The following is a 21462-nucleotide window of genomic DNA, read 5'->3' on the forward strand; positions in this document are numbered from 1 at the left end:
TAGAACCCAAACTGATGTCATGTTTTCTCTAATAGATACCCTGATGTCTCCTCAAGCCAAACTTGGGATCATTCTTCAGGACCGTGAAATTGGCAAACTGGACTTACCGGATGGAATCCCTGATGAACTTGAGTCTATTGTGAGGGAGAAATTTGGGCTTGATGGGAACTTTACCTTGCATTATAAGGATGCTGACTTTGGAGAGGAATATTTTTCTCTTACCTCAACAAGTGACACCAAGGACAAGGATACCATTAAGGTGGTTCACATTGTTGAACCTCCTACAGTTACTCTGACCTTTACTGATGGGTACTGACAGTTCCTTTGAAAGTGCATCAGTAGCCTCGCTCCCTAATTCTGAGACCTCTGTCCATCCTGCTAGCAGCAGCTGTTCCTCTGGATCGCAGGACACACTGATCACACTTTCATCACCTGAACAGGTTACTCACCGTACACAGTGTTGGCCCACTACATTTCCTGTACCTAATTTTGCTTACGACACAGAGCTTGTGCTGGCCTCAGGAAATGAAGTTTTCAAGAAGGATGGAATTCAGCTCAACTTTGCCACAATCCTTTGCCTCCAGACATCCTTGAGAAGCTGGCTGAAAGCATCTTACCCCACTAGTGCGCAGTTTAACCATGTTGCTGAGGCACTGATTCAGAAGCATCCTTGCCTTAAAGAACCAGGGTCATATAATGGATGCTACGCATGGCAACAAAGACTAAAACATAAAATGGCCAGCTATAGATCTAAATGGAGAGGGCTAGGATGCCCTGAGCTTGATGTGAACTCTCTCAGAAAGAAGCGAGCATAGAGCATGAGAAAGCCCCTGCAAAGAATATCCAAAAAAAAAGCCAAGAAGGGCAGGCAGAGGTGAACTATTTACCTCCTCACCCACAAGGAGAAACAGAAGGAACTTTGGAGCTCCTTGATGAAGTAAAGAAGAGGAACAACTGCCAGGTCATCAGTGAGAAAATGGCAAAGACTTTCTCCATTCGCAGGCAGGAAGTTGCACCACAAGCACCACAAATCTGTGACATAAGAGACCGATGGCCGGCTCTTTTCGATGCAACTCAGGTTAATATTGTTTTATAAAATGGTTTGCAGTATGTGCTATGTCAGTCAATTTACTACATGAACAAATTGCACCTTTTTATTTGTATTTTATACAGATAAATGAAGAATTCAGAAGGATCACCGCTGGTTGCCTTGAGAGAACATTCATGGCAAAACTGGACCAGTATACCCCAAAAATAATGGCACTGGTGTCCTCAAGAGGAGGAGATTCAGCACATAAAGAACATGCTGCTAGAGGTATAAATAAATGTAACAAGGTTCATTTCAAATAGAAAAAAAAATCACTTTATTTTTAGGAGGTGTTGATGGGTTAGTTAAATAAATATTTCAATCAATAAATCATAAATTCATCTTTTTAAAGATTGTTTCATTTTCTTGTATTATTTTATTTACAGGACCAGTCGGTAGAAAGTAGGAGAGAAGCTGCAATCCGTAGCCTAATCGTGTACCTGAGAGAACAGGAGGAGGATCTCTTTAAAGAACAGCTGCTAAGTAATCCAACACTTCAACTTCAAGGATTTAACCTGGGCAGTATTTAGGGGTGGCAGACTGAATGACTGGGTGCAACTGAATGATAGGAACCAAAATCAGGACCATCAGTGATATATTCAGGAAGTTTGGTGAAAAGTGAAAGTTTTCTACGTTTTATCAGAACTTTATGGGCAGCGTTTGTTTGTCAAAAGTATGTCATTAAAAATGTTTGTTTTGCTACTAAACAGCCGTCCCCAAAGCCCACGTTAAATCCTGAAGTTAACCCAAGTGCAGATTCACTGTACATTATTCTTGTTTTTACATAAGACAAAAAACACTGATGTTGACTCTGATCTACTTATGCCAGAATGGTGATGAAGTGATGAAGATTGTTGTGAGCAGAGGGGCATCTGAACCAGCCAACGCAACAGTGGTGATTGAGGGAGCAGAAGTCCTGGATGGCCTGACTGTCCCAAGAGCATGTGCCTTGCTCATGGGACTAATGTATGCACTCAACCTGAGTTACCCAAAAGAGTTACCTGAAAAGCACTTTTGAGGTATTTCAAAAGATATTCCTTGAGCTGGATGCTCTGAGAGCAAGTCCCAAGGTAATGTCTCTAAAAGCTAAACTGCTGCACTGAAAATTAGGCTGCATTCTAATTTCACTGTTATGTTTAATGCAGTTTAATACAAGTCATTTCTTTGAAGGATCATTTTGAAGACTAGTTTGTCATTTTTTTTTTTTACTTTTGAGCTGTTAGCTGTCAATATTTAGACCTACATACATACGTACACATTTGATATATTCTGTGTTCTTTTTTGGAAGAAGTATGACTGCTATGTAAAATATGTTTCAATATTCTTCAGGAAGAAATATGTATAATATGTAATATTTGATTTCATGTCTTCATTTGGAGCTCCTCCATGTTTATTTGATGGTAAACAGTTGGACAAGTTGGCCATTATATGCAGTGGTGGAGTGAGTACACGACTTCAGTACTTGAGTAAGAGTACAAATCCTCCTTGTCAAATTTACTCCACTACAAGTAAAAGTAGCTCTGTCAAAATGTTACTCGAGTAAGAGTATGAAATCAATTTTCTACTCGAGTAAAGTACAAATCCTTAAAATCTGTACTCAAGTAAATTTACTCCGTTACTTTCCACCACTGATTATATGTAATAAACAAGTTTGACCATTAAACTGACTGAACTGTATTTATGTTCATAAAATTAATGTTATTGATAAAAAAAACAATTGAGAAAACAATTTGAAATATTTGTGATGAGGAATGAAAAACAAATGAGCTGGAATAGCTTAAATTAATTATATTGACAACTTCATTGAACTTGAACCATTTTATTAAAATTGAGTTGGTTCACCTGAATTGAACTTGAACCATTTTATTAAAATGAAGTTGGTTCACCTTAATTAACTGTTTGCAGGATGAAGTAAATCATGTCGGTTGTCCTTAAATAACTTAGTTTCTAACATTAAAAGACTTGTTGGATTTACTGAAAGGTTTTAGTTGGAATTTCTTAAAAAGATTGACGCAAATTGTTACCTTCATTGAATTAAGCTGAGCCACTATATATTTTTTTAGAGTGTATAGAACAGAAATATAAAGTGCTTGTTGAATTGCACGTTGCTCTCCTGCCTAAGAATAAAAGATAAATGATGACAGAATTACAGACTTATGACATACTACAATAATGAATTAGCAGTTATAATTTGTGGCTACCCAACTATGTAAAAATGCAACATTATAACATACAATAGATAATAACACACAACAAATCAGCAGCAGTGGACAAGTTAAAAATGATCACAATCAGTGGCAACGGGTTTGATTTTCCAAAGTTGAAGATGCTTGGAAAATGAAGCAATAGTGGGTAGATCAGGCACTTGGTGCGGAGTTCCAAAAATTTGTCGCTCCGTAGGAAAAAGTTGCTTGACCAAAGGTCCTTCTCCTTAAAAGAACAGTGGGTTAGCACAGCAAATCAGAGACCTTTTCTCCAAAAATAACAGGTGGACGAGAGCTTGGATGACTCTGACCTATCTCGCTTATGGGCGGTACAAAGTCAAAGTCTTCTTTTGGAAGCCTCAGTCCTCCTGTGGGCGTCTCTTTCCCGAGTGAATGGTCTTATATGGTAGAAGCACATGCATGCAGAAGCCAACTTTTAACATACACTTGCATACTTGCACTTAAGTGCGTTCACACTGTGTACAAGCAGAACAGAGACACCTAGTGCCAAAAACGCAGAACTACAGCACACAGACTTCCCACAATGCCATTTTTCTTAAAGGGCCATGACGCACTTTCCGGAAACGATGGTCGCAACATTCAGATGAAGCACGGACGGCCGGAAGCCCCGCCCGGCACGCTATAGAGCGGTTTCAAATAAAAGAGGGACGGCCTGAGGGCAACCTGCTTCTTACGCACTTTGAAGAAAATTGAACAAGTGTGAGTAGTAAGTACGCAAACTCTCTGTACTCTTTGTACACGCTATTAAAACATTATAATTGTTAAATGGCTTTAAGTGACCTTTAAACGGCATACATTGAGCTAGCTTAAGTAGCACACGGCCTTCAACGTCAGAGGCTCATATTCAAAAAACTAAAGCAGACAGCAGGCTGAATTCTATATAGTTTGAAAGCATATTGACTGCGCTTTCCCTCCTTTTTTTGTTTTACAGAACTCCCTTCTATGGCAGGAGGCTGGTCCACCGGTCACACCTGTAATTGATTGCAGCAGCTACTAACAGTGAACATGGCCACCTTGTGCCATGCCATTCTGCGCATGCGTCAGAGGATCGTTTGAGCTCAGACTTCCCAAGACGAAGTTCGAGGGCGCCATGTTTTCACGGGAAGACAATGGAAGACGACGTGGACAGTCGTTTAACAAGGAAATTCATCGATGTGGAGCCATATGGGTAGGTCATATGCTTATCTGACTTGTTTTCTGTCACCTTTCCTGTTCCTGTTCAATGTTTACGTCAGTGTCATAATGTGACATACGCGACGTTAGCATTAGCTTACCTTTAGCCTGCCAGCCAGCTAGCTAGCTAGCTAGCTAGCTCGCTATCAACTGCGAGCTGTTTTCGGTTGCAGAACAGGAGATTTTTATGTTTATTAAATGTGTAAGGATTCGTCCCTTTTATATATGTTATGTGATTATTTTGGCAGCAGCAGTGTCCTCTAAGCCATGGGAACCGCGTGTAGCGCAAACATTTGTTGAAGTATGCTAGCGACCTGAGTCTTGTGGATACCGTCGGGGAGCGGGAGTTTTTGTTTGTGACAAGTATTCCATGGAAGTGAATTTTGGAACTTTAATTTCACCTATACACATACACCATCTCTAGACACCTGGGGTGAAGGACGCGCCACAGAGAGGCCGCCGCCGGGGTCAAGGTGGCCAACCCCTACAGAAGGTAACATTACAATATGTATATGGTTATTTGAATCTGGAAATGGCAGTTTAGCCTTTTAAGTTTTATTGATTTAAAGAGTTGGATAATGGAGTTCCTCAACGATATCCCGTTGTGAGGAAAAAAGAGTTTTGTTTAGGTTAGGTTTCAAGACACAGATGAAAAATGTGTATTAACCCGTAGATGCATAAGTGGGTCAAAAATGACCCAGTCAGGTTGTTTTCTTGAAATATCTTCATAATGAATTTTTTTTTTATCATTTCATATTCCAGTTATTCCGAAAAAAAACATGTTTTCAATATAATACCATTCAAATTTTTAACTTAGCTTTTATACATTTCAAGAAATATGGACTCTTATGGAAGAGTGTAGGGTCCAGTCACTCATGCATCTTAGGGTTAAGAACTAAGTTGATTTTGAGTGTTTTGTTTAAAAAAAAAAAAAAAAAAAAAAAACCCAACAAATATTGTCAAGCAGCTTTGTCGTTTGGACTACTAACCATTGTGATGATTTTAGATTTTGTAGTTGCCATAATTGAAATGATTTCTCCATCCATTTAACAGAATGCTGAAGGATGTTGACGCTCAAGAATTTGGTCCCAACAGCTTAGACAAGGTAAGATTACAGTACAGCTGTTGAATGACACCAACATGGTTTAGTTATTCATTCATTTTCTATGTCTCTTATCCTCACTAGGGTGGGGGTATGCTGGAGCCTGATTTGGGGCGAGAGGCGGGGTACACCCTGGACCGGTGGCCAGCCAATCCCAGGGCACATACAGTACATCCGGAAAGTATTCACAGCGCTTCACTTTTTCCACATTTTGTCAAGTTACAGCCTCATTCCCAATTGTATTAATTTAATCTCTTAGCTCAAAATACTCCATTATGACAATGTGAAAAAGGTTTTTTTTTTTTACGTTTTTGAATTTATTAAAAATAGAAAACAAAAAAATCACATTTACATAAGTATTCACAGCCTTTGCCATGAAGCTCAAAATTGAGCTCAGGTGCATCTTTTTTCCACTGATCATCCTTGAGATAATAACTGTCTATATAAGGTCCCACAGTTGACTGTGCATGTCAGAGCACAAACGCCAAGCATGAAGTCAAAAGAACTGTCTGTAGACCTGCGAGACAGGATTGTCTTTAGGCACAAATCTGGGGAAGGATACAGAAACATTTCTGCTGCTTTGAAGGTCCCAATGAGCACAGTGGCCTCCATCCCTACAGTGAAGCATGGTGGTGGCAGCATCATGCTGTGGGGATGTTTTTCAGCAGCAGGAACTGGCAGACTAGTCAGGATAGAAGGAAAAATGAATGCAGCAATATATAGAGATATCCTGGATGAAAATATTGCTGCATTCATTTTTCCTTCTATCCTGGCTAGTCGAATAATGGGGGCCACTGTGCTCATTGGGACCTTCAAAGCAGCAGAAATGTTTCTGTATCCTTCCCCAGATTTGTGCCTCAAGACAATCCTGTCTCGCAGGTCTACAGACAGTTCTTTTGACTTCATGCTTGGCGTTTGTGCTCTGACATGCACAGTCAACTGTGGGACCTTATATAGACAGTTGTTATATTTCCAAATCATGTCCAATCAACTGAATTTACTGCAGGTGGACTCCAATTGAGTGTATAGTAGACACCAAATGTCCAGAAGGAGGCGTCTGGCACACTAGTGTGGGAAGTCCATACCTGCATGAGGAAAGTGGAAGTCAAAAAATAATCATTCTAATAATACGATTCCCAATTAAGGGAATAAATCCCAGGTCTTTGGTTTAGTTATGAAATGTTGAATTAATTTCACAGGTGCCTCAACCTGTGGCTGTGTTGTGTTTTTGTGCACCGCTATCTGGAAGTAAATACAGCTTTAGTACAAATGCAGTGAAGCTGTTCTGGTTTGAAATAATGTTTTGTAGAAGATGTGTTAAGATCATTTCATTCAAAGAAGGCCATCTTAAAAAAAATACTACACAATCATATTAGAAAAGTGGTGTAGGTGGTAGCTTAAATCATGTAAATATTACTTATAATTTGCTCCAAATAAAGTCAGGGAAAACTAGTTAAACAATCCTGAAAAGCGAGTACATTTATATGGATTTTGAAGTAGATTCAAAGGTAGTTTGGGGTCAAATTTACTAGCAAAGGGTACCTTTTTCATTCAAAAAAAGTAAATTTGACCAGAGTGTTTGCCAAGGAAAAGTTGCTTGGGAATTGTGCGTGCAAATTGTTACCTAGCTTTTCTCAAGTAAATGGCACTCCAAATTTTTTTCAGTGTACTGCCCAGTGGACCGCGACCTCCTCCAGCTGCTTTTGGGAGTTCTTTTGTCTCTGGACTGCTCCATGGTATGCCTTCTGCCCCCATCGCCTTGCTTTTCCTTTTTTGGACTGCACTAATGAATACAGATATTCTGGCTGCCACATGAATTACATGTGCAGCATTCTCCATCCATTTAACAGAATACTGAAGGATGTTGACGCTCAAGAATTTGGTCCCAACAGCTTAGACAAGGTAAGATTACAGTACAGCTGTTGAATGACACCAACATGGTTTAGTTATTCATTCATTTTCTATGTCTCTTATCCTCACTAGGGTGGGGGTATGCTGGAGCCTGATTTGGGGCGAGAGGCGGGGTACACCCTGGACCGGTGGCCAGCCAATCCCAGGGCACATACAGTACATCCGGAAAGTATTCACAGCGCTTCACTTTTTCCACATTTTGTCAAGTTACAGCCTCATTCCCAATTGTATTAATTTAATCTCTTAGCTCAAAATTCTACACAAAATACTCCATTATGACAATGTGAAAAAGTTTTTTTTTTTTACTTTTTTGAATTTATTAAAAATAGAAAACAAAAAAATCACATTTACATAAGTATTCACAGCCTTTGCCATGAAGCTCAAAATTGAGCTCAGGTGCATCTTTTTTCCACTGATCATCCTTGAGATAATAACTGTCTATATAAGGTCCCACAGTTGACTGTGCATGTCAGAGCACAAACGCCAAGCATGAAGTCAAAAGAACTGTCTGTAGACCTGCGAGACAGGATTGTCTTGAGGCACAAATCTGGGGAAGGATACAGAAACATTTCTGCTGCTTTGAAGGTCCCAATGAGCACAGTGGCCCCCATTATTCGACTAGCCAGGATAGAAGGAAAAATGAATGCAGCAATATTTTCATCCAGGATATCTCTATATATTGTTGCATTCATTTTTCCTTCTATCCTGACTAGTCTGCCAGCTCCTGCTGCTGCTGCATGATGCTGCCACCACCATGCTTCACTGTAGGGATGGAGGCCACTGTGCTCATTGGGACCTTCAAAGCAGCTGAAGTGTTTCTGTATCCTTCCCCAGATTTGTGCCTCAAGACAATCCTGTCTCGCTGGTCTACAGACAGTTCTTTTGACTTCATGCTTGGCGTTTGTGCTCTGACATGCACAGTCAACTGTGGGACCTTATATAGACAGTTATTATATTTCCAAATCATGTCCAATCAACTGAATTTACTGCAGGTGGACTCCAACTGAGTGTATAGTAGACACCAAACGTCCAGAAGGAGGCGACTGGCACACTAGTGTGGGAAGTCCATACCTGCATGAGGAAAGTGGAAGTCAAAAATAATCATTCTAATAATACGATTCCCAATTAAGGGAATAAATCCCAGGTCTTTGGTTTAGTTATGAAATGTTGAATTAATTTCACAGGTGCCTCAACCTGTGGCTGTGTTGTGTTTTTGTGCACCGTCATCTGGAAGTAAATACAGCTTTAGTACAAATGCAGTGAAGCTGTTCTGGTTTGAAATAATGTTTTGTAGAAGATGTGTTAAGATCATTTCATTCAAAGAAGGCCATCTTAAAAAAATACTACACAATCATATTAGAAAAGTGGTGTAGGTGGTAGCTTAAATCATGTAAATATTACTTATAATTTGCTCCAAATAAAGTCAGGGAAAACTAGTTAAACAATCCTGAAAAGCGAGTACATTTATATGGATTTTGAAGTAGATTCAAAGGTAGTTTGGGGTCAAATTTACTAGCAAAGAGTACCTTTTTCATTCAAAAAAAGTAAATTTGACCAGAGTATTTCCCAAGGAAAAGTTGCTTGGGAATTGTGCGTGCAAATTGTTACCTAGCTTTGCTCAAGTAAATGGCACTCCAAATTTTTTTTCAGTGTACTGCCCAGTGGACCGCGACCTCCTCCAGCTGATTTTGGGAGTTCTTTTGTCTCTGGACTGCTCCATGGTATGCCTTCTGCCCCCATCGCCTTGCTTTTCCTTTTTTGGACTGCACTAATGAATACAGATATTCTGGCTGCCACATGAATTACATGTGCAGCATTCTCCATCCATTTAACAGAATACTGAAGGATGTTGACGCTCAAGAATTTGGTCCCAACAGCTTAGACAAGGTAAGATTACAGTACAGCTGTTGAATGACACCAACATGGTTTAGGTTATTCTATGCTTTACAGTGTCAAAACCTTTTTTCAAGTCGAAGATTGGTTTGAAATTGGAAACGGACAAGGATCTACGTTCTTATATATTGAATGACAGCTGATGCCTTCCATACACAAGGAAAAACTGCCGCAGAAATTGAGAGAGTGAGATTTGTGGTTACAGGAGTTATTGATGTACAATTGAGTTCTTTCAACATAAAAGTATCAATGCCCAATCTGCATCTTTTGTTTTAGAATATTTAATCCTTAATCCATTTGTAGAAAGCTTGCTGGCCACAGTAAAGTAGCAACTCGTCACATTATGAATACATGTACCAGATGATAAATGATGAGTTTTGTTGCTCCATCAGGTTACATCTGGAGGTGTTTGATAAAGACATGGACATGAAGGATGACTTTATGGGAAGGTACTGCTTCCAGTACACATTAGTAGTGTTGTTATTATCGATACTGTCACATACTGCAACTGCTTGATAATACTGCTTACTACCTCCAGCGCAGCGATGCCAGTATTGAGAAGAGCACCGCCATCCTCCTTTATCTACACTTTATTGTCCGATTCACAAGAAAAATTATGTCACACACTTACAGTATATTAAAGACAGGTTGTAGAATTTGATATGGTTGGAATCATTTAGAACATTCATGTAGAACGCAAATGATATTAAATATATATGTATAAATATCAAATATTGCAGTGTAAATAAATAAAAATAAACATGAATTAGAGAAAAGAAATCCATTCCATTATCAAGTGGTTGAAATAATTGTCATGTTTCTCAACATGCAGGCTGAAGGTCAAACTGAAGGACATAATTGATTCTCAGTACACGGATCAGGTATGGAAACGGCTTATATTATTGTCATTGAATTGTTCAAGCATTCAAAGGATTGTGTGTGTTTTATGTATCAGTGTATCAGTACACGCTCAGTGATGTCAAGTCAGGTCGCGTTCACCTGATCCTGGAATGGCTTCCAACAGCCTCGGAGGCAGACCAACTGGATAAGGGGGGTGCTTCCAGAAGAAGAAAAAGCGTACTAATGCTTCATTCAACTATAAAAAATACTAATATCGAACCATTCTCTTCAGATTCTCAAGTTCTACTCCAGGCAGTCCTACCAGAACAAAGCCGTTCCATCTGTGGGACTTTTGTTTGTCTTCATCGAACAAGCAGATGGTTTACCAGTAAGTGAGTCGAGGAGGTACTGAGGAGGCATGATCTGTGTTTTATTATGACCCATGTGGCGTGTCAACAGGTGAAAAAGAGTGGAAAAGAGCCAAAAGTGGGAGCGGATATGCTTCTTGGAAAAACATCCCACAAAACTACTGTGAGACTAAGCGTGGCAACTAGCCAAATAATAACCAGGGTATTGGCATCCGGGACTAACACGTCCATCTTTGCTGTAGGTGTGTGATCGCACGACATCACCTCAGTGGAATGAGGCGTTCTGCTTCCTGGTTCATGACCCTAGAGAAGAGAATGTTGTTGTCAAGGTAAGTTAACAATATTATTTTTAGTATTTCCACCATGTGATATCAACAAACTTGACTTGTATTACTACCTTTACACTTTGTTTCTCCAGCTCTCTCACAGCTGGACGTTGCCCATGGGTTCCTTAGTCGTCCCAATCAGAGAGCTGCTCTCGGAACCAGAACTGGTCCTGGATCAGTGGTTCCATCTGGATGGCGCCTCCCCAGAGAGTCAGATTCTTCTTCGAGCTGAACTCAAGGTAGGCGATCTCTCATTCTAGTCTTAACTCGCACCAGACTTCACATGCAATTGTTGCAGATGCTGATTCCGAGCAAATGTCCTCGTGGTGATCATGAGGCTAAATTCACTTCCAAAGACTCCGACCGCTCGACTGAGCAGCAGAAACGGGAGGCAGATGTGATGCAAAAGTGAGCGCTGCGTATATCCAAGCACACTAGTCTCAGGTCTTATTTGGTTTTCATGCTACATTGGGTTCTTAGGTCAAGTTTGGTGGACACTCCGGTAGAAACTCTTTTCTATGTCTTATCCTCACTAGGGTTGGGGTATGCTGGAGCCTGATTTGGGGCGAGAGGCGGGGTACACCCTGGACCGGTGGCCAGCCAATCCCAGGGCACATACAGTGCATCCGGAAAGTATTCACAGCGCTTCACTTTTTCCACATTTTGTCAAGTTACAGCCTCATTCCAAATTGTATTAATTTAATCTCTTACCTCAAAATACTCCACTCCACTAATGAACTGCACTAATGAATACAGATATTCTTGCTGCCACATGAATTACATGTGCAGCATTTTTGGTAGGTTGAGCGTTGTTGCGCTTCCACCTGAATTGGCATCAGCTGTTGGGGCTCGATTGCGAGGCGGTGCCAGGGTTATTGATGGGTCTTGGCGTCACCGGGGCGCTCATTGTTCCTTGCTGTTCACCTGTCGAGGCTGTGTTGGCGCGCTCCGGTGGCGGGCTCTGGTCTGTCGTGCCATCAGCAGCGTATGTGAAAGGTAGGCATAAAATTACTGGGCGTGTACCGGTGACGGTGCATCATGTGACCGCAGCCATGGTTGTTTTAATTTGCAGCGGGGTTGGTTGTTGAGGACCTGGCGTGCATTTTGGAGGGCTTGCAGGAAGTGCAGTGTCAGCCTCTTGAGGCTAGGATTGCACTGGCTGTGTGTTAAGCTACCTTTGCTCCGGTAAGCTGCCGATGCTTTAAACAAGCAGAAAGCTAACTTTAGCACCACATGTTGTCTGTCTCAAAGTTAAATGATCTGGTTAGATAATTATTTTTCTTTTTTGTGGTTAGCACAGAGAGGTTGTCACGTTCCGGCTTGGGAGCTTTACGGCACGACCCCAGGATGCAGAGATGAGGACCCAATAGCAGGTAAAAAGGCATTTATTGTTGATACTATGCAGCAGACCAACGCACTAGCATGTTCAACAGAGAAAACAACATCAATGACCCAACAAAGAAAGGAGCGCGCACCTGAACCAAATAGGCATCACAAATAATGAGAAACAGGTGCGGGAGATAATGGACATCAACTGAAAACACAGCAGAGCAACACAGGAAGGAAATACAAAACAAGGGCATGAACGAGGAACTGAGGAAAACTAAGAGCTGTCACAAGGGGGTGACAGACGTTAAACTATTTGTTGGCAAATTCAGGTTCAACATTCAGTGTGTGTGTGTAAAATGTTGCAGATTGAATAGTTTAACAGGCTAACACACATAATATTGTTTGAAGCAATGTCGGTGTGTTCTGTTGTACTTTGCTAGCTCTGACAGAGGTTTAAACTTCAAAAGTGGTGCCCTGTCTAATATTTTGTGTATGTGTTTTCAGGTTGCTGCAACGAACGTGACTCGGCACTGTAAGTTCTGTTCAGCTTTTTTTTTTACCACTAGAACATCTATTTAAACACTGTAGATTGCAGCACAACCACTTTTCAAAAATGAGCCCCCTCCCATGCCTCCATGATGATTGCATGTGCACATTTCAGACACTTGGTGCACTGAGTAGTCACCTGTCAAGATATCATACTTAATTGTGACTTTTTAGTGTCCTTTATGCACATCTGAGCAACCATTTTCAGTCTGTACTCCTCAGTCACATAAGATCACACTTAAAAAAGAACGAGACAGAGGTATAGTATATAAAATAATTATCTAACCAGATCATTTAACTTTTAAATAGACACAACACATGGTGCTAGAGTTAGCACAAATGTCTACTCTTCATTGAACGCCATAAAAGTAGAGTGCACCAAGGGAGTCTTGCATCAGACTTTTCTAGTGACATTGTCTTTGAGCATACTCACAATCAACATGCTTTCGGCTGGCTATATTTTCCTAATAACACGGTATCTATAGACATTAACTGTAGATACTGTACAAGGTGAGCTGATCCAAGAGCAGCCCCAGTCCTGTTTTTGTGAATGATTATATTTTGTTGTTGTTGACATGTGCTGGCAATTTGCTCCTCATGTGCTGGAATGTTGTTGACAAATGGTATGACGTTATTGTACATTTTTAGCGCGCGCGCTTTTATTTTGAATTTCTTTCAAACCCCGCCGACGGCAGCAGTGCGCTTTCGTCACTGGTGAGTAGCATGTCTTTATCTCTATCATGTAATATTCTCGTATTAAACCAACATTACCACAGACGTATTGTGAGCTAAGCCAATGGTAAATTTGCAAAAGTGCCTGTTTGAACTGTGCTAATGTTCTAGCTAACAAGTGTTTTGGCTAACCTTCTAGCTAACAAATGGTTTAGCTAACGTTTATAGTTAGTTAAACCTGGTTTAGTTAGTTAAATAAACAAAGGTGCAGTAGTACTATGGTGCCAGATATTGACCCCAGTCATTTAAGTAGGGACATTTTTTTTGGTCTTGTTTATGATAGTGTTACTCAACAGCTTGATGTGTTGCTTTCAGGGATTCAATGAGTTTAATTATCATCTCATCAGTTGATGTGTGTGAGTGCATATGTCATAACTTAGAAGAGAGTTAGGAGTCTTAGGAGAGAAAAAGTCACCCATTGTTGAACATCTATGCTGGCTGTACAGTCATAGCTAGTATATAGTTTGTGCTAAAATTGTGAATTTGACCTGAAATTGTATTTTACAGTTGGTGGGTGAATGTTGACCACAAAGCATTTACCTGTGCAAAAACAATAATTATAGGAAGTGTCCCTTGTTAACTTCTCTCAACCATTGTCTTCCTGTCCCATTTAGAATTGTCCAGATCACACTGCCAGAAAGTGTTCTTTGCCACGCGAGTCATTGAAATGTATTAGTTTGCCACATTTGCACAATGTACATGTTGTCAGTTTGTGCTCATCTGTCATTTTCAGTTCTGATATTACTGCACTTGCAAGCTCAAATTGTAGTAGGCCATGTGACGTGCATGATGACCACTAGTTGGCGGTACATACCAAGTAGAAACAGCAGTAGATTACAGTGACCCCTATTTTTGTATTTATATATCTATAAATATATAATATAATTATATATATTTTTGTATTAACCACAAGTGATGATCCCCCGTTGACAACCAGGGTTAGGGTCCGGGGTTGGAGTCAGGGGTTAGGATGAACTGAAGTGTTTGTGCTGTCTTCTACAGGCTGGATGAAGGCCAGCCTTGCTAGCGCTCTCCACTCACACCAGGCCTGTGGGGCAAAAACAGTATCTGCAGCTTCAACTCTGGGTTCTTCTCCCCGTCTTAACCAATGGAAGGGTTAGGATGCACTGAAATGTTCATGCTGTCTTCTCCTGACAATAGTCACAAGTTAGCAAAGGTGGGGTGTTTGTGCTTCCAGGTTCTTCTGTTGATCCCGAAGGACAACACCAGTTTTTCCACCTTTGTGGGAACGATTGCGTTGGCAAGAAGATCCTTGGCATTCCTGAAGGTGTCCCCCGGAAAGCTGTCCACCTGCAGGTCTGGGAAGTCATTTGGTGGAAACTGGAATCTCCCAGGATGACGAATCTCTTCCGCACGGCAAGTTGCCAATCAACCATTTTCCTGGTGGTGTGCCGATGACGCTGGACCAGTTGCTTTTGGCTCCCGCCGATTGAGCCGGACATAGAACTGTCGAAGCTGATGTCCGCCAGTATATCTTCCCATTGGCCTTTTTCCGCAGGTGACTCCCTTGGTGGCGTAAGTAGTGGGGCGTCGTCAAGCAAATTCTGACTCCCAACAGCAAAGGGCCTATGTGGTCCGAGTTGGTAGGGGACCGGGGGGTAACCGATTCCCCTCGCGCCATCTGATCCAAGAGCAGGGACAGCTGGTCACCGTAATCGTCGGATTCCTCTCCCGGTGGCTGACCTTGGTCGAGGTTTTTCTCTTTCCTCGTGCGTTTGCGCTGGGTGCTGACCCAGGGGGTAGCGCTGGAGTCTCAGGGGTTTTGTCCTTCGGCGGTAAGGATGTTTTGCAGGTCTTGCAGGTCTTGGGATGAGGATACCTCTGGTTCTGTTTGGATACCGGCATCCAGGCAGGCCCCGGCAACTGTTGGATCGAGCCGAGAACGAAGAGAAGTGGTTGGGATGGATGGCCTTCCGGCGTCCCAGAGGTGGAGGGTTCCCAGAGGTGGAGGGTTCCTCCAAATCTTGTTCCAATCCTTGGATGTCAGGGTTTGTCGGTGGCGGATCTTCGTTTTGTGCGGGTGGTTTTACAGGTTCATATTCCTGGATTCTATTTTTCAATTTCTCTAGGGTTCTCAACGGAAAGCGAATTCTGACTCCCAACGCCGAAGGGCCTCTGTGGCCTGGGTTGGTGGGGGAGTGGGGGGAACCGATTCCCCTCGCGCCATCAGATCCAAGAGCAGGGACAGCTGGTCACCGTAATCGTCGGATTCCTCTCCCGGTGGCTGACCTTGGTCGAGGTTTTTCTCTTTACTCGTGCGGTAGCGCTGGAGTCTCAGGGGTTTTGTCCTTCGGCGGTAAGGATGTTTTGCAGGTCTTGGGATAAGGATTTACAGGTTTTACAGGTTTCACAGGTTTCACAGGTTTTCACAGGTTTTCACAGGTTTTCACAGGTTTTCACAGGTTTTCACAGGTTTCACAGGTTTCACTTTCTTAGGGTTCTCAACGGAAAGCGAATTCTGACTCCCAACGCCGAAGGGCCTCTGTGGCCCGGGTTGGTGGGGGAGTGGGGGGAACCAATTCCCCTCGCGCCATCAGATCCAAGAGCAGGGACAGCTGGTCACCGTAATGGTCGGATTCCTCTCCCGGTGGCTGACCTTGGTCGAGGTTTTTCTCTTTACTCGTGCGGTAGCGCTGGAGTCTCAGGGGTTTTGTCCTTCGGCGGTAAGCATGTTTTGCAGGTCTTGGGATGAGGTTTTACAGGTTTTACAGGTTCATATTCCTGGATTCTATTTTTCAATTTCTTAGGGTTCTCAACAGAAAGCGAATTCTGACTCCCAACGCCGAAGGGCCTCTGTGGCCCGGGTTGGTGGGGGAGTGGGGGGAACCGATTCCCCTCGCGCCATCAGATCCAAGAGCAGGGACAGCTGGTCACCGTAATCGCCGGATTCCTCTCCCGGTGGCTGACCTTGGTCAAGGTTTTTCTCTTTCCTCGTGCGTTTGCGCTGGGTGCTGACCCAGGGGGTAGCGCTGGAGTCTCAGGGGTTTTGTCCTTTGGCGGTAAGGATGTTTTGCAGGTCTTGGGATGGAATGAGGGCACCCAAGTTTGTTTGGCTTGGGGGTCTCAACGGAAAGCTTGCAGCTGAATTTGTGTAGGCAGAAGTCGGTTCTATGTTTATACGACCTTTCGTTGGGGAGTTACTGGCGAAAAACGTCGCCCATTGAGATTGCATTGTTGGAAGCAGCAGTCCATTAAAGTGACCACGAGATGGTGGTATTTACCGAGTAGAATAGCATTACTTTAAAGTGACCCCTAGTTGGCAGTACATAGCAAGTAGAAATAGCAGCCTCCCCCCTCCCTCACCCCCTGCCTTCCTCATTTGGGCCCAGCCTTCCACACCCCAGTCCCCGAGCCCCCCAGCCTTCTACATTTAGGCCCAGCCTCACCCGTCCCACACCCCAGCCCCCCACTCCCTCGCCCCAGCCCCCCCAGCCTTCTTACACTTGTGCCCAACCTGTGGAGGGCAGTAATACGCCTTGGAGCGTTGAAACAAAAGAGGAAGAAGACAGACTGGCAGAGAATGGTGGTATCAACGGACCAGCTAACCGAAGGAAACATGAGTAGTCTGCGCTGCGCCGTTGGGTAAGTAGTCAACATAGATCTCGTTTGAATGTTTGGGTTAGGGTTTTAGGGCTATGGTTGGAGGAGGGTTTTAGGGCCGAGTTAGGGCTGGCTAGGGCGAGTTGGGGCCAGGGCTCTTTAGGGCTGGCTAGGGCGAGTTAGGGCGAGTTGGGGCCAGGGCTGGCTAGGGCGAGTTGGGGCTAGGGCGAGTTGGGGCCAGGGCTGGCTAGGGCGAGTTGGGGCCAGGGCTCTTTAGGGCTGGCTAGGGCTCGTTAGGGCCAGATATAAATTTGACCATCCATTTAACAGAATACTGAAGGATGTTGACGCTCAAGAATTTGGTCCCAACAGCTTAGACAAGGTAAGATTACAGTACAGCTGTTGAATGACACCAACATGGTTTAGTTATTCATTCATTTTCTATGTCTCTTATCCTCACTAGGGTGGGGGTATGCTGGAGCCTGATTTGGGGCGAGAGGCGGGGTACACCCTGGACCGGTGGCCAGCCAATCCCAGGGCACATACAGCGCATCCGGAAAGTATTCACAGCGCTTCACTTTTTCCACATTTTGTCAAGTTACAGCCTCATTCCAAATTGTATTAATTTAATCTCTTACCTCAAAATACTCCATTATGACAATGTGAAAAAGGTTATTATATTTCCAAATCATGTCCAATCAACTGAATTTACTGCAGGTGGACTCCAATTGAGTGTATAGTAGACACCAAAAGTCCAGAAGGAGGCGACTGGCACACTAGTGTGGGAAGTCCATACCTGCATGAGGAAAGTGGAAGTCAAAAAATAATCATTCTAATAATACGATTCCCAATTAAGGGAATAAATCCCAGGTCTTTGGTTTAGTTATGAAATGTTGAATTAATTTCACAGGTACCTCAACCTGTGGCTGTGTTGCGTTTTTGTGCACCGTCATCTGGAAGTAAATACAGCTTTAGTACAAATGCAGTGAAGCTGTTCTGGTTTGAAATAATGTTTTGTAGAAGATGTGTTAAGATCATTTCATTCAAAGAAGGCCATCTTAAAAAAAATACTACACAATCATATTAGAAAAGTGGTGTAGGTGGTAGCTTAAATCATGTAAATATTACTTATAAATTGCTCCAAATAAAGTCAGGGAAAACTAGTTAAACAATCCTGAAAAGCGAGTACATTTATATGGATTTTGAAGTAGATTCAAAGGTAGTTTGGGGTCAAATTTACTAGCAAAGAGTACCTCTTTCATTCAAAAAAAGTAAATTTGACCAGAGTATTTCCCAAGGAAAAGTTGCTTGGGAATTGTGCGTGCAAATTGTTACCTAGCTTTTCTCAAGTAAATGGCACTCCAAATTTTTTTTCAGTGTACTGCCCAGTGGACCGCGACCTCCTCCAGCTGTTTTTGGGAGTTCTTTTGTCTCTGGACTGCTCCATGGTATGCCTTCTGCCCCCATCGCCTTGCTTTTCCTTTTTTGGACTGCACTAATGAATACAGATATTCTGGCTGCCACATGAATTACATGTGCAGCATTCTCCATCCATTTAACAGAATACTGAAGGATGTTGACGCTCAAGAATTTGGTCCCAACAGCTTAGACAAGGTAAGATTACAGTACAGCTGTTGAATGACACCAACATGGTTTAGGTTATTCTATGCTTTACAGTGTCAAAACCTTTTTTCAAGTCGAAGATTGGTTTGAAATTGGAAACGGACAAGGATCTACGTTCTTATATATTGAATGACAGCTGATGCCTTCCATACACAAGGAAAAACTGCCGCAGAAATTGAGAGAGTGAGATTTGTGGTTACAGGAGTTATTGATGTACAATTGAGTTCTTTCAACATAAAAGTATCAATGCCCAATCTGCATCTTTTGTTTTAGAATATTTAATCCTTAATCCATTTGTAGAAAGCTTGCTGGCCACAGTAAAGTAGCAACTCGTCACATTATGAATACATGTACCAGATGATAAATGATGAGTTTTGTTGCTCCATCAGGTTACATCTGGAGGTGTTTGATAAAGACATGGACATGAAGGATGACTTTATGGGAAGGTACTGCTTCCAGTACACATTAGTAGTGTTGTTATTATCGATACTGTCACATACTGCAACTGCTTGATAATACTGCTTACTACCTCCAGCGCAGCGATGCCAGTATTGAGAAGAGCACCGCCATCCTCCTTTATCTACACTTTATTGTCCGATTCACAAGAAAAATTATGTCACACACTTACAGTATATTAAAGACAGGTTGTAGAATTTGATATGGTTGGAATCATTTAGAACATTCATGTAGAACGCAAATGATATTAAATATATATGTATAAATATCAAATATTGCAGTGTAAATAAATAAAAATAAACATGAATTAGAGAAAAGAAATCCATTCCATTATCAAGTGGTTGAAATAATTGTCATGTTTCTCAACATGCAGGCTGAAGGTCAAACTGAAGGACATAATTGATTCTCAGTACACGGATCAGGTATGGAAACGGCTTATATTATTGTCATTGAATTGTTCAAGCATTCAAAGGATTGTGTGTGTTTTATGTATCAGTGTATCAGTACACGCTCAGTGATGTCAAGTCAGGTCGCGTTCACCTGATCCTGGAATGGCTTCCAACAGCCTCGGAGGCAGACCAACTGGATAAGGGGGGTGCTTCCAGAAGAAGAAAAAGCGTACTAATGCTTCATTCAACTATAAAAAATACTAATATCGAACCATTCTCTTCAGATTCTCAAGTTCTACTCCAGGCAGTCCTACCAGAACAAAGCCGTTCCATCTGTGGGACTTTTGTTTGTCTTCATCGAACAAGCAGATGGTTTACCAGTAAGTGAGTCGAGGAGGTACTGAGGAGGCATGATCTGTGTTTTATTATGACCCATGTGGCGTGTCAACAGGTGGAAAAGAGTGGAAAAGAGCCAAAAGTGGGAGCGGATATGCTTCTTGGAAAAACATCCCACAAAACTACTGTGAGACTACTAAGCGTGGCAACTAGCCAAATAATAACCAGGGTATTGGCATCCGGGACTAACACGTCCATCTTTGCTGTAGGTGTGTGATCGCACGACATCACCTCAGTGGAATGAGGCGTTCTGCTTCCTGGTTCATGACCCTAGAGAAGAGAATGTTGTTGTCAAGGTAAGTTAACAATATTATTTTTAGTATTTCCACCATGTGATATCAACAAACTTGACTTGTATTACTACCTTTACACTTTGTTTCTCCAGCTCTCTCACAGCTGGACGTTGCCCATGGGTTCCTTAGTCGTCCCAATCAGAGAGCTGCTCTCGGAACCAGAACTGGTCCTGGATCAGTGGTTCCATCTGGATGGCGCCTCCCCAGAGAGTCAGATTCTTCTTCGAGCTGAACTCAAGGTAGGCGATCTCTCATTCTAGTCTTAACTCGCACCAGACTTCACATGCAATTGTTGCAGATGCTGATTCCGAGCAAATGTCCTCGTGGTGATCATGAGGCTAAATTCACTTCCAAAGACTCCGACCGCTCGACTGAGCAGCAGAAACGGGAGGCAGATGTGATGCAAAAGTGAGCGCTGCGTATATCCAAGCACACTAGTCTCAGGTCTTATTTGGTTTTCATGCTACATTGGGTTCTTAGGTCAAGTTTGGTGGACACTCCGGTAGAAACTCTTTTCTATGTCTTATCCTCACTAGGGTTGGGGTATGCTGGAGCCTGATTTGGGGCGAGAGGCGGGGTACACCCTGGACCGGTGGCCAGCCAATCCCAGGGCACATACAGTGCATCCGGAAAGTATTCACAGCGCTTCACTTTTTCCACATTTTGTCAAGTTACAGCCTCATTCCAAATTGTATTAATTTAATCTCTTACCTCAAAATACTCCACTCCACTAATGAACTGCACTAATGAATACAGATATTCTTGCTGCCACATGAATTACATGTGCAGCATTTTTGGTAGGTTGAGCGTTGTTGCGCTTCCACCTGAATTGGCATCAGCTGTTGGGGCTCGATTGCGAGGCGGTGCCAGGGTTATTGATGGGTCTTGGCGTCACCGGGGCGCTCATTGTTCCTTGCTGTTCACCTGTCGAGGCTGTGTTGGCGCGCTCCGGTGGCGGGCTCTGGTCTGTCGTGCCATCAGCAGCGTATGTGAAAGGTAGGCATAAAATTACTGGGCGTGTACCGGTGACGGTGCATCATGTGACCGCAGCCATGGTTGTTTTAATTTGCAGCGGGGTTGGTTGTTGAGGACCTGGCGTGCATTTTGGAGGGCTTGCAGGAAGTGCAGTGTCAGCCTCTTGAGGCTAGGATTGCACTGGCTGTGTGTTAAGCTACCTTTGCTCCGGTAAGCTGCCGATGCTTTAAACAAGCA

General features: G+C 42.7%; 2 long non-coding RNA genes across 2 annotated transcripts; both read left to right on the forward strand.

Moving 5' to 3' along the window:
* The first annotated feature begins 3879 nt into the window (after nucleotides 1–3879).
* Nucleotides 3880–5472, forward strand: LOC144901797 (uncharacterized). The gene is made up of 3 exons (XR_013629900.1): nucleotides 3880–4018; nucleotides 4244–4480; nucleotides 4910–5472. It is a non-coding gene; the product is annotated as an uncharacterized LOC144901797 (long non-coding RNA).
* A 6757-nt stretch (nucleotides 5473–12229) lies between these two features.
* LOC144901746 (uncharacterized) lies at nucleotides 12230–15763 on the forward strand. Its single transcript, XR_013629838.1, has 3 exons — nucleotides 12230–12298; nucleotides 12759–14648; nucleotides 14731–15763. It is a non-coding gene; the product is annotated as an uncharacterized LOC144901746 (long non-coding RNA).
* The last annotated feature ends 5699 nt before the right edge of the window (nucleotides 15764–21462 follow it).

The sequence above is a fragment of the Doryrhamphus excisus genome, linkage group LG15 (assembly GCF_037039965.1).
Source record: "Doryrhamphus excisus strain RoL-2023G ecotype Guam linkage group LG15, RoL_Dexc_Guam_v1.1, whole genome shotgun sequence".
NCBI lineage: Eukaryota > Metazoa > Chordata > Actinopteri > Syngnathiformes > Syngnathidae > Doryrhamphus > Doryrhamphus excisus.